Consider the following 12,104-nt stretch of genomic DNA (forward strand, 5'->3'; position numbering starts at 1 on the left):
TAAATACCATATCTTGTGTGAACCTTTGTCAAGCATAATTACTTCTCTTATGCTCTCTTAGAATTTCATACAAACTTTATTACACAACTCTAATATTTTATCATATCTATTTGGTCCCATCTATTTATTTTCCTGGTTAACTTGGAGCTTCTAGAGGACAGAGTACCCTACCCTCAGTGCAATGTCTGTCATATTGTAGGTGCTCAGTAGACACTGGGTAGCTGGGTGACTAAATGAAGCAAATTAATGCGTTTTCTTCTGGCTTTAAGGCATTCATCTTACAAGGCATTTTTGCCCACTATTTAATTCCCAACTTTATTCTAGATAAAAAAATCTGACATCTGAATTGATGGATCATGCCATACTACAATAAGGTTTCCGGAAGATACACATGCACCCTCAAGCACTTCTATCACATTTTACATATTTTATATTTTGACATATTCTGAAAAAACCATCTGTTATCACTTTAATAATCATATTTCTATGAGATAAATGCATTGTAAAACAGCCAATTCTAACATTATATTTAAAATGACCATAGAATTGTATAAGGCACAATCTTTAGGGAGCTTCATGCTCTAAATTTTAAAGGATTTTCAGCTATAGAAGAAATTCACCCAACATATAATAGGTTATTGGAACCATTAATATATAAATACATTTAATGTGGGCTACCATGTGCATGTTCAATCAGGGATACAAATACTGCCTCTTTCCATTACCCATTCATCAGATCCTTTCAAATATTATGCTCAAAGAACAGTTTAAGCCTCGGTTTTTGAAAACCAGTTATTAGGTTGTGTACACCTTTACTATGATAAGAAAATTATAGAAAGTGAGCGTGAAGCCCAAACCTTAAAAAAAGTTAGTTCTGTTAATTAATAATATCTCTTTCACATAATAAATGTGACTATTAGATTCGACCATTTTCCTGCCTTACTGATGCACTGCTGGGAATTTGTGAGATCATTTTTGAAACTAAATATTGCTGGCAACTCTCCCTCCACAGGTAGGAAGAGCTGGTGGAGATAGTTTTTCACCATTATCACACCCACCGAGGCTCATCCCTACAGATGATAGGCTCACCCCTATCATCTCTGCAGTTTTCCTGAGCCAAGAAAGTTCTGCTCTGTGGAGCTTGTCTTAGTATTTGAGGACACCCGTGACTGACAGATGACTCCATGTCACTTAGGCCAATGGAAGAATTTAGCAAGAAAACAGAAGTTTCTACTTCTTTCTCATGTAGAGAAGCTACTCAGTTCTAACCCTGGATTTACAGCAACACAAGACTTTTTCAATTATGTCAGAGAATACTTTACAGAGAAAAAAAACATTGAAATTCAGTTTCTTTATTGAAATTTTAGAGCACTATTTAGAAAAGGAAATAGTGGTTTTTGAATGAGAACAATATAGTGATTACGATACATAAAAATACCTGTACATCAACAATAAATTATGCATAAGAAAAATAATTTCTTACCAATTTGCCTTTATTAGATTTTCCTAATTATGATTTTTTTTCACTTAGGAATAAAAACTAGAATATATATTACTTCTTTGAGTAATTTCAGTCATTTTAATTGAAGAAAACAAAATATCTTATAAGCTAAGGGTAGTCTTTAACTTTTAATTAGTTTGAAAAATTTGTAAATTGATTCATTGGAGATGGTCCACAGGTGGGCTATCCTCAAGTTTTTAAAGTGTAGTATACATGAAATACCACTAGGTTGTATTTGCAAAAATTGTGATCCCATTATACATGAATCAAGATAATATGTTACCTTTTTTAAATGACAAAAAATTGATCTACATCCAACTATCAGAAAACTCTTTAAATTTCCTGAATGAAACACTTTAGATAAGTGTATTCGAAGCGAAGATGAATTCTTTTCATTTTTTGTGGTGCAACTGTGCTGGTCTTAATCAGCCTTTTGCATGATCAAGTGCTGAGTGCTCATACATAACAATGTTTTAGATAAAAATAAATTCATGATTTCACATTGGAATGCCTGGTGCGTATCTACTTCACAATGTGAGACAAGGTCTGTTTCAGATGTTGGCCCCACACATTCCTCAAGTTTAAAGTTAATGAGTATGTTCTGCTCACTTGGGACAGGGACACCTCCAGGGAGAGGATCTGAGGGAAAAAGAGAAGAAGTTCTGTGGTGGAGGTAGATATTGGGCTTTCGGGATGACAAACGGGAGGGATGAGGTGAAATGATTTATTCTACACAAAACAGCCAGACCTTCTAGTGTGCCTTGATGGGTATTTCTCAGAGGTAGCACACTAGAGGGTTTTTCTCTCCCTTTTTATTTCCCAGTATCCCTGGATTCCCATCTCAGGGTAGACTGAAATCATGTTTCTCTTGGCCACCAATAGATGATAAGGCAAAGTGGAGAAACACAGACCCAAACCTGGAGAAGAAGGGGCAGTAGATGATGGAAGAAGCTAAAATTGGGAGAGCAAGTCAGAATGAAAGCAGAGTCTATAGCAGGATGGAGGGGGAATGATCTATGATCGCAGAAAAGGGATTTCCTGGATGATGAATGTGAAGAGGGAGTAAGTGAAAGTGTGTGTAGGAGTTAGAGATTATCTCTACAAGTACTGGTAGAGTAACTCTCCCTCTGCTCTGCAAGATTAGAGATTGGAGAACCATATTCTCAGCACGTAAATTTGGTGATGACCAGCAGGATTACGCATTGGGTTAAGGGTTGACACATTGAGGTCCTTTACCTTGTACACACGCAACAAGAAGCTATGGGATGCCTGAGGCAGCTGTTCAATGGACTAATGGCCAAGAAATCGGAGAGTTAATCTCAGCCATGCCCACTAAGTCTCTGTATGATTTTTAGTAGGTCCCTGGTCTTCATTATCACTGTATTGGAGGATTGGACAACACTGCATCATCTCTAAGACCCATTACCCCTCTTCCACAAGCAGGTTTTATGTTTCTTGGCTGAGCAAATAGAATTTTCTCATTATTAAGCAGTCCATAGGCACTGGTTCTAAAATGGAGTGGACTGGACTGAGCCATTGAACAGTGGTCCCATTAGGGAGTCTTCAAAAGTAGGGAAAATCCAAATCTGTAACCACAGAGCCACCTGCAGATGGCAAATTGCTATTTCCCTATTTAATAATTTCTACATGTAAAATCTTATCCCTATTTGAAATATCTAGTATCAGTATAATGAGGCAATGTTATTCAAAATAGATGTAATGAAATAGTCATAATAGTCCTCCTAATTTTACTGATAGACTTATTCTCTAGACCAGCAGAAATCATTTGTCATCTGCCTTATACCCATTCTTTTTTTAAAAAATCCAAAAAGCATTTCCACTACAAAAATTATTGCACAGCTCCAAAATTATCATAGTGTCTTTCATCCATTAGAAAATATATTCCAAAATCTTTGTCATGATTTCAATACCTTTTATGAATCACAAAACTTTTTGAAATTTAAAGCAAATTGAGGCATAAGAGTGGCTTAGTTTTCTGGTGAAGTGTTATCTCCATGTTAAAATGGAAGCTAATATTTATTGAACATTTCCTTCTTGTAGAGTTTATGCCTGCCAGAACTGATGAACCTAGTGAGACAAGTAGGTGTTATTTCTACTTCAATTTTATACATGACTATTTGAGTCACTTGTTGTTAGAAAAAATATCCATCAAGTGGCAGACCTGGGATATTACCCAGGCCCATGTGATTAAATAGAATTTCCAGCAGAGGGAAAAAAATGCTCATGTTCCATTGTATAAGATTCTTCCACTTAGTTCTTGTTTTGCCCAGTGATGCTCCATCAACAACCAGACATCGATAGTCCTCAGAACCTTGGAGCCTGACTCAGAGGACCCCATCATGTCTTCTACCTATGAATTTGAGATGCTGCTAAAAGACTGGGAGACATTACCTAGTGGGCTCCTTGATGATCTGTCCCATTTTCTCTTACCTTTTGGGGTATAGAAGTCAGTAAAATTTGTCCTACCTCTTCAGAGAAGCTGTGAGAAATTGAGACCCTTTCATCCTCATAGATTTATGGGAAATATCTGCAATTTGAGGCAGTTTTCCCCAGAGTGGAAATCAGTATCTCTTTTTTTGTTTGGAGACTTCTGGTACAGCCTTGATTTTTAGGGCAAGAAAGATTGATCCAAAGAGCTCACTTTCGTTAGAGATACAAAACATATTACGTGGTTTTTGAGACCAGTCTCTGTGACTGAGTCATGTTGTTGGCTTCAAATTAGTGAAAATATACCTGAGGGTAAACATAGCACAGAGACCTCTGGTACTGTCAAATGTCACACTTTTCCCTCTTAAATAATGCCAAAACAGTTCATATATGTTATTTATAATATTTAGCTCAACATACCTAAGTAAACAGAAATATAATTAAAATTTAACATGCAAATCTTTAGCTTTAGTTATCTTTAAAAATCTAAAAGTGCATTTCTTTATTTAACAGTGAGACATGAGTCACCATAGCACAAAATTAGTCATGACTGAAAGACTAGCTTTGACTAATTTATATTCATGACAAAAATAATGATATTACCATAATATAAATATGCTCAGTAAAGGGCATGTACTCACATAATTTTACAAAACAAAGAAATCAGTGGTGCAGTAGATGTTTCTCAGCTAATCCTTCAGAACACCGATATTATTTTTCTTAAATAATTTGAACATTAAACAAGTTATATGTAACTAGAAGCCCAGTGCATGAAATTCGTGCATGGGAGGGGTTTATCATTCATCCTGCACCCTCTCTAGTACGGGACCCCTCGGGGGATGTTCCAACTCCTGCAGGTTCAGGCCTAAACTGGCAGTCAGACATCGCTGGCTCCTAACCGCTCACCTGCCTGCTGGCCTGATCCCCCTAACTGTTCTCCCCTGCCAGCCTGATCACCCCTAACTGCCTCTGCCTTGGCCCCACCACCATGGCTTTGTCTGAACATCTGGCCTAATTAGCATATTACCCTTTTATTCATATAGATAGAGGCCTGGTGCATGGGTGGGGGCTGGTTGGTCTGCCCTGAAGGGGGTCTTGGATCAGGGTGCGGGTCCCCTTGGGGGCAGGGCCAACCTGGGCGAGGGGCTGGGGCAGTTTGCAGGCCGGCCACGCCCCCATTGGGGTGGAGGGGTCTCTGCTGAGGGCGTGGCCGGCCTGGGTAAGGGGCTGAGGGCCGTTTTCAGGCTGGCTTTGGATCAGGGTGCGCGTCCCCTTGGGGGCAGGGCCAACCTGGGCTAGGGGCTGGGGCAGTTTGCAGGCCGGCCATGCCCCCATGGGAGGGCCGTTTCCAGGCTGGCCATACCCCCTTCAGGGTGAGGGTCCCTGCTGGAGGGTGTGGCTGGCCTGGGTGAGGGGCTGAGGGTCATTTGGGGACAGTTTGCAGGCCTGCCAAGCCCCCGGCTTTGTCCGGAAGGATGTCCGGGAGGTCTCCCGCTCTAATCAGCATATTACTCTTTTATTAGTATAGATGATAGCCTTTCACTTTTAACTTTGCTCCCAGAGAAAATCTCTCTGCATATATATATATTATTTATCTTACATTAGATATCAAGAGATATTTTTATTTAACATTAACTATGGCTGATAGAAATAACTGCCAAGCTAAGATAGTATTAGTGTTTGATATGATGATTTTTATTGTTTATGTTAGTCATACTAATTTTCAATAACATTTTATAATATGCGGTCAGATCATTCTTCTTACTTATAATGGATTCATATAATAATGTATGTTACTAATATTAACAGCTTTACCAATTCCCAGGGTTTAATTAGAATAGCATATAATGTTTGTGGAATATGAAAACACACAAAAGCATGCACACATAGTGTTGTGATTTTAGAGTCAAAGAAACCTGTATTAAAATCCTTTAGATATCACTAATTCGCGATGTCATGCTGCTTGAGCTCCTGGGGCCTAGAATGGCTGTAAAATATAAACACTGACCCTTATATCTCCAGAACACAGAGTGGCGTTATCTACCCGTGAGGTCATCACCAGGTCCTTTTGCTCAAAATGCTTCTTATGTCATAAATTTTAGGGGGACACTATTCATTCTTTACCAAGTCATTTTATTAAGTTGGTCTTCTCACTCTTTTTGAGTTTATTTTCTATACCAACAGTTTAATACTATAGTGTGTCAGTCTACTGATTAAAAACCATTCACCTATTTATCTTTCTATCATCTATCTATCTATCTACCTATCTATCATCTATCCACTTACCTATTTATCCTTTAACATATTGTCTCGGGCCATTTTAATTGTTTTCATTTATAATTCAAGTTTATGGTTTGGTATTATACAATTCAAAGGGCACTACAAGTCATTAAATAGAGAATTAAAAATTAAAAAGATATTTTTCATTCTTTATAATTTAAAGACAAGTTATATTGGGTGATAAGGCCTGCAGTTGCATTAGTCATTTTGTGATTTGTTCAAGTTTTAGATTTAGAAATAATTATATGACATTAAATAAACCTATAACTGCATCATAGTTTTTTAAATTTATGTTGAAATGAATCTCTTACACATCATGTACAAGTAATCCTGGTTTTATCAGATTTTAAAAGTCCACATATGATGAGATGTTCTTGCAGTCGTGCAGACATGGACACGGATGCTTAATGTTTGTTCAGTTGTCCATGTGTTTGTTTGCTGCTGGGAAATGCTGTGCTGGATTCTCTAGAATAATCTTTATTCTCTTGTTCCAGTATTAAGAGGTTCACTCATATGCCCCAGACCTCGTCTTAAGGGAGACAACTCCCTGGATTGCCACCGTCACTAAAGGGAAACATACACTTTGGATTTCAATATAGAATGCATTGTTTAGAAAACAACACACTAAAATAGACTAAAAACTGTTTTGCACTATGATATCTTTTAATTTAAAAAAAAAACTGAGAAAAAATAACCTTTAGAATACAATTTTCTTAAGTAGTCAGGTTCTCACATCCTCAGTGCATTTAAAACATACATAAAAATTGGTTTATCCTGCTTATCCTTTTCCAAAAAGAAGCATCTATTTTACTGTAAATGCTGATCATTTTTATTCCAGAAAGTATCGCAAAGCCCAGTTCCCAAGGAGTCAAGAGCAGAGCTGAGTTTACTCCCATCCTGCTGATTTCAAGAATGGCCCAGGCCCACTATTGTGACAGTCTGTCTCCGCTTTTCGCACTCTCCTCCTTCTTCCTCAGTGGTGTTGCTCACAGCTCTTGTTTTAAAATGGTTCTAGGACAGGATCACATAGGTTCACACGTAAACAAATCACTAAAGAGCTTAACTATCTTGAATATGCCACAGATGTGCCACTTACTAATGGAACATAAATCTTAAATCTAAGCAGAGCTTCTCAAACATAATAAACCCCCAGAAACATCTGGAATCCTTGTGAAAGTGCAGATTCCTAAATCCCTCCGCTGAAGATTCCGATTCAGCAGATCTCAGGAGGCTGGAGGAATCCAGGTGACTGAGAAAGAAGCAAACTTGGAAAACACTGACCTAAAGAATGACTCTTTAATTGTAGATTTCAGGCATCAATGGGTGAGTCAAGGTTCTTTGTGGTAGGGTCACAGTGATGGCTTTACAATAGTTTACTCCAGGGAATAAGGAAACTAGACTAGTGTATTTGCCATTTCAATACAGACAGTCCTCGGGTTTCGTCGGACTCAAAGATCATCGTTTCGTGGTTACGTCGCCATCTCCCATTATTTATTTAAAAAAATGTTCTGTCATTTCGACATATGTACATATGTGCTTTATGTTTTCTATTATTTATTTACCACAAGTAAAGGTCAGGAATTGTTATCTTTCTCTTAATTTTTTTTTAACTGTTTCACTTCATTACTGCTGTGTATGTGCTCCATGTGAGTGACGTAGGTGCTTATTAGGTGGGTTCCGACTTACGGCGAAAATCGTGTTACTTCATGCAGTAGGAATGGATCTCTGATGTAACTCAAGGACCTACTATACAAAAATAATTGCAGTTTATCACCTTTAAGATTTGGCTTTCACTTCCCTACTTCATCCAGCTTTATAATTAACAAGTATTTAGAGAGCTAGTATTTTGTGCCCCTGAAAATTGAATGAGGTCACAAGCATTGAAATAATTTCTATCTAAGGCCATATTCCTTATCAGTTAGAAGCTTGTCCCTAGTGTTTAGTAAGATAGTTAAGAAGAAACCTGTGCCAGAAGTCAGCATCTTAATGTTCAAAATGGAGAATAAGGATGTAACTAAAAATGATGATTATAGAAGCAAATTGAATGTGGCAAGGGAATGAGGCGGAGTCTCTTAGGAAAGAATGTTTGGGAAGGATTGTTACTAGAGAATTTTGGCTTATTTTCCTCTTCTGAGATTTGGGACACTGAATTTAACTTTTGCATCATGAGTTTTCAGTGACAGAGTTACTCTGTCTTCGACATTCATCAAATATTAAATGAGAGTCACCTTGTGTGAGGCCCAGGGAGATGTGAGTAAAGGACTCTTACACTTCACATTCAGTTTTAAGAAATTACAAAATAAATAAATGGTAAAATCTGAAAAGAGATTTATTTAGTTTCATCTGCTTATGTATCCTAAGTAATTTAGAATTAGAAAATTTGTCACATGCTTCCCTCCCACGAGGGAAATAGCCTCGTAAGATTGGTTGGTTTTATTGTTCATTAGTTTTGTTGTTTGATGAGCATAAACTTCATTAAAAGAGTGAGACTGAAATAACATTCAGATTGTTCTTTATGTAACCAAAGATGTATTAGCTCTGACCTGGCTGTCAATTAACTTTGAGTGCTTGGGCAAGTGACTTCATCTCCGTAGATTGTAGCTTCCTCGTCTGGAAAACGAGAATTGAATTAAGCAATCTTTAGTGTCCCTGTGGCCGTAGCATGTGTGAAGGAGTGGCTGGACCTGGCTCCTGGTACAGTCAGTGTGGTCAGCAGTGAGGCTGTGTCCAGAAGCTGCACGAGGAAGTGTTTATGCATCATATACAAATGCACTGTTACCCAGCCGAGTCACTTGTTACAAAAGCTTTAGTAGGAGTGGCAAACACTTAGTAGGACTGTACTACATTCACTCATTTAACCCTCACAATAAAACTATACAGTAAGTACTTTAATATTGTCATTTCCATTTCACAGAAGAGGACTTGGAGGCACCAGAGATTAAATAACAAGTCCTGACTGACCCACTAGGAAATGGCAGGGCCAAGATTTGGACCCAGAGTGTCAGGTTCCAAAGTACGTGCATAGTTAACTACTGCGCCCTGTCACCTTCTGTGAGAACGGGTTTAGATCTCATTGTTAAAGCTGCATCGTGTATGTGCTGAGGTTGGGACTGGCTGAGACACTGATGTGGGGTCAATAAATCTATTGAAAAGATACACCAGGGCTGCTGCCCTGACCTGGAGAAGCGGAAATGCAAAGTCTGTTACAGAAAACCAAAATGACAGTTACATGAGGCACAGCTACATTGCTGCCAGTCATTAGTCAAGGCTGTGGATAGTGAAACCTTAAATCCACCATCCAGTTCTGATGATGTCCCCAATTTCGTAACCCTCCACAGGCCCTTAAAATACTGCTGCATTTGTAAAATACAGTGAGACCACCCCAAATGCTGCCACTCTAACTGATAAGCCACACTCACTGTGCCTCTGATTACTTGTGCTTTTCTTTTTCTTTTTCTTTTCAAGAGTTCAGGCTAAGTTAAAAAACAGCATTGATAGCGATCAGCCTAGTGTTGGTCTTATTTGAATGAAATTCTTTTCATGTTTAAGTATTAAATGTATCTGATGTTAGTGTGTGTGTGTGTGTGTGTGTGTGTGTGTGTGTGTGTGTTAAATACAAAGGATATTTCTTTTCCTCTTTCCAACAATTTTTATTGGGAATGATTTTTGGATTTTACTAATGCTTTGATAGTTATCAATATTGTCATATCTTTCTTTCTTTATTACTTTAACATTATTACTTAGTTAAAATTTTTATTATCGAACCATACTTACATTTCACAAGAGACTAAGCTGGGATATTTTCACATATACACTATGGAGTAGCATTACAATTTTGTAAATACAAAAAACTTTTAACTCTATTTTACCAAACAAAATTGTGCTAACCTATAACAGCAGAAACCACTGAGGCAATTTTAGAATCATCTGTAAAAGGAATACCAGCACACCCTTCTTCTTTTCACTGTTAAAGGTTCATTTCTTAGTAAATTATTTCCATAATCACTAACATTATCTAGAACAAAACAAAATAAAATGAAGCAGACTAACTTGGTGAGAATTTTGCTCTCAGGGACCTTAGCTAATGGAACATCATCTTAGAAGGTTCTCCACACAAAGGGAAATTTAAGATGTGAAAAGAGACAACTCATAATTATAATGGCTGATCCATCGTATTTAAAGAGAGGTTAGACTAGAATAAAGGGGAAAACTAAGTTTCCCCTCAGTTCAGATGTGTGTGTTTTCTTGTGAGATTAATTTCCTTCCTAAACATCTCTTTTGCTCCTGAAATATAGATGAAAAAAACACTAAAGCAGTTAGTTCTGGGCAAGAATGGAATTCCTTTCTTTTCTTTTCCTTTTATAGTTGCCAGAGCCTGGACACATTAGGTAACAGAAGGTGGGTACTTGCTTTCTTTGTGAAGATGAAGTGAGTTTTGAAGATTAGAAGTTGGAAAGCTTCCTCAGAGGACTTCAGTGCTGATGTGAGACAGGCTGTACCTCCTTCACAAAGAGAAGAGTAGAGTCTTTGGCTTGAAAAGATGGGTTTAGGACTCAGAAGACCAGTTCTGCCACTAACTAGCTATACAACTTAGGTAAGTCACCTAACTTCTCAAAGGCCTGTTTCTTCATCCATAAGATGGGATAATAGTACACCCAGGGTGGAGTAGGCAATGTAAAGTAGCTCATGCCTGGTACATAGTAAAGTACCTGGAACTGTTAGGTAAATACATATGCACATGCACACAGATATACATTATGAAATATTTTCAAAGCTCTGAGAAACAACCCCAAATGCCTTGCTGAATCCTCTGGTTCCAAGGATACAGTCAGATAAGCACCTTGAGACCCAAAATGGATGGTAAAGTCTAACTAGTCCAGCTAACCCAGCCACTGGGGTCAATCTTCAAAGCCAGGGGAATGATTCCTTTCTTTAAAAATATTTTTTATTATTGATTTCAGAGAGGAAGGGAGAAAGAGAGAGAGAGAGAGAGAAGCATCAAGGATAAGAGAGAACCATTGATCGACTACCTCCTACACACCCCACACTGGGGAGTGAGCCAGCAACCCAGGCATGTGCCCTGACCAGGAATCGAACTGTGACCTCCTGGTTCATAAATCAATGCTCAACCACTGAGCCACACCAGTGGGGTAAGAACGATTCTCTTTACAAAAATTCCTCCCCAGTGAACAGTCACCTTTACAGTGCAAACGTCTTTCTCCTTGGAGATCTGACTTCCTTATGGCTTAGGAATGAGTTACAAATCTTTGTCATGAGAAAGAGCTCACAGCAAGGAAGAAGAAAAGATATGGAAATATTATATACTTAAAATTAAGAATTAAGTATTAATTGATGGAATTAAGTATTATCACTAAGTTAAGTATTGATAAAATTAAATATTTATAAAAATGATTCCAGAGTTAACTTCCCTGAAGTCTGGCCGAATAGGGAGGCAGCCTGGTCTGTGGTGAGCACCGCACCTGGGAGCAGTGGGCTTTCTTCTTGGCTTCCCTTCCTGAGGCTGTGGAACTCTTCAGATACTTCACCCAGCTGGGAGGCCCAGGAGACTGACCTGCTTTGTTAGCCCTCCCTTGTGTCCGCCTGTGAGAACTAGGAAGGTTCTGACAGCTCCGTGGCAGCTCTAGAATCCTCTGATGCCACACTGCGGCAAGGCCGGCTGTACTGCACGGTTCCAGATGGAAAGCCTCTTTGAAGACTCGAGGGCAGCCAGAATGAGCACGGAGAAAATGAGCCAGTTCTGAGCCCCACCTCATCATGATCCCTGCCCCTTGATTTCCTTATTCATTGAGGGAAGAAATGACCAAATCCCCTTTCAGGGCTCCTGTGAATCCTTGCATTTCTACACTGATGGCCC

This window comes from Myotis brandtii, unplaced genomic scaffold (assembly GCF_000412655.1).
Source record: "Myotis brandtii unplaced genomic scaffold, ASM41265v1 scaffold49, whole genome shotgun sequence".
NCBI classification, from domain to species: domain Eukaryota; kingdom Metazoa; phylum Chordata; class Mammalia; order Chiroptera; family Vespertilionidae; genus Myotis; species Myotis brandtii.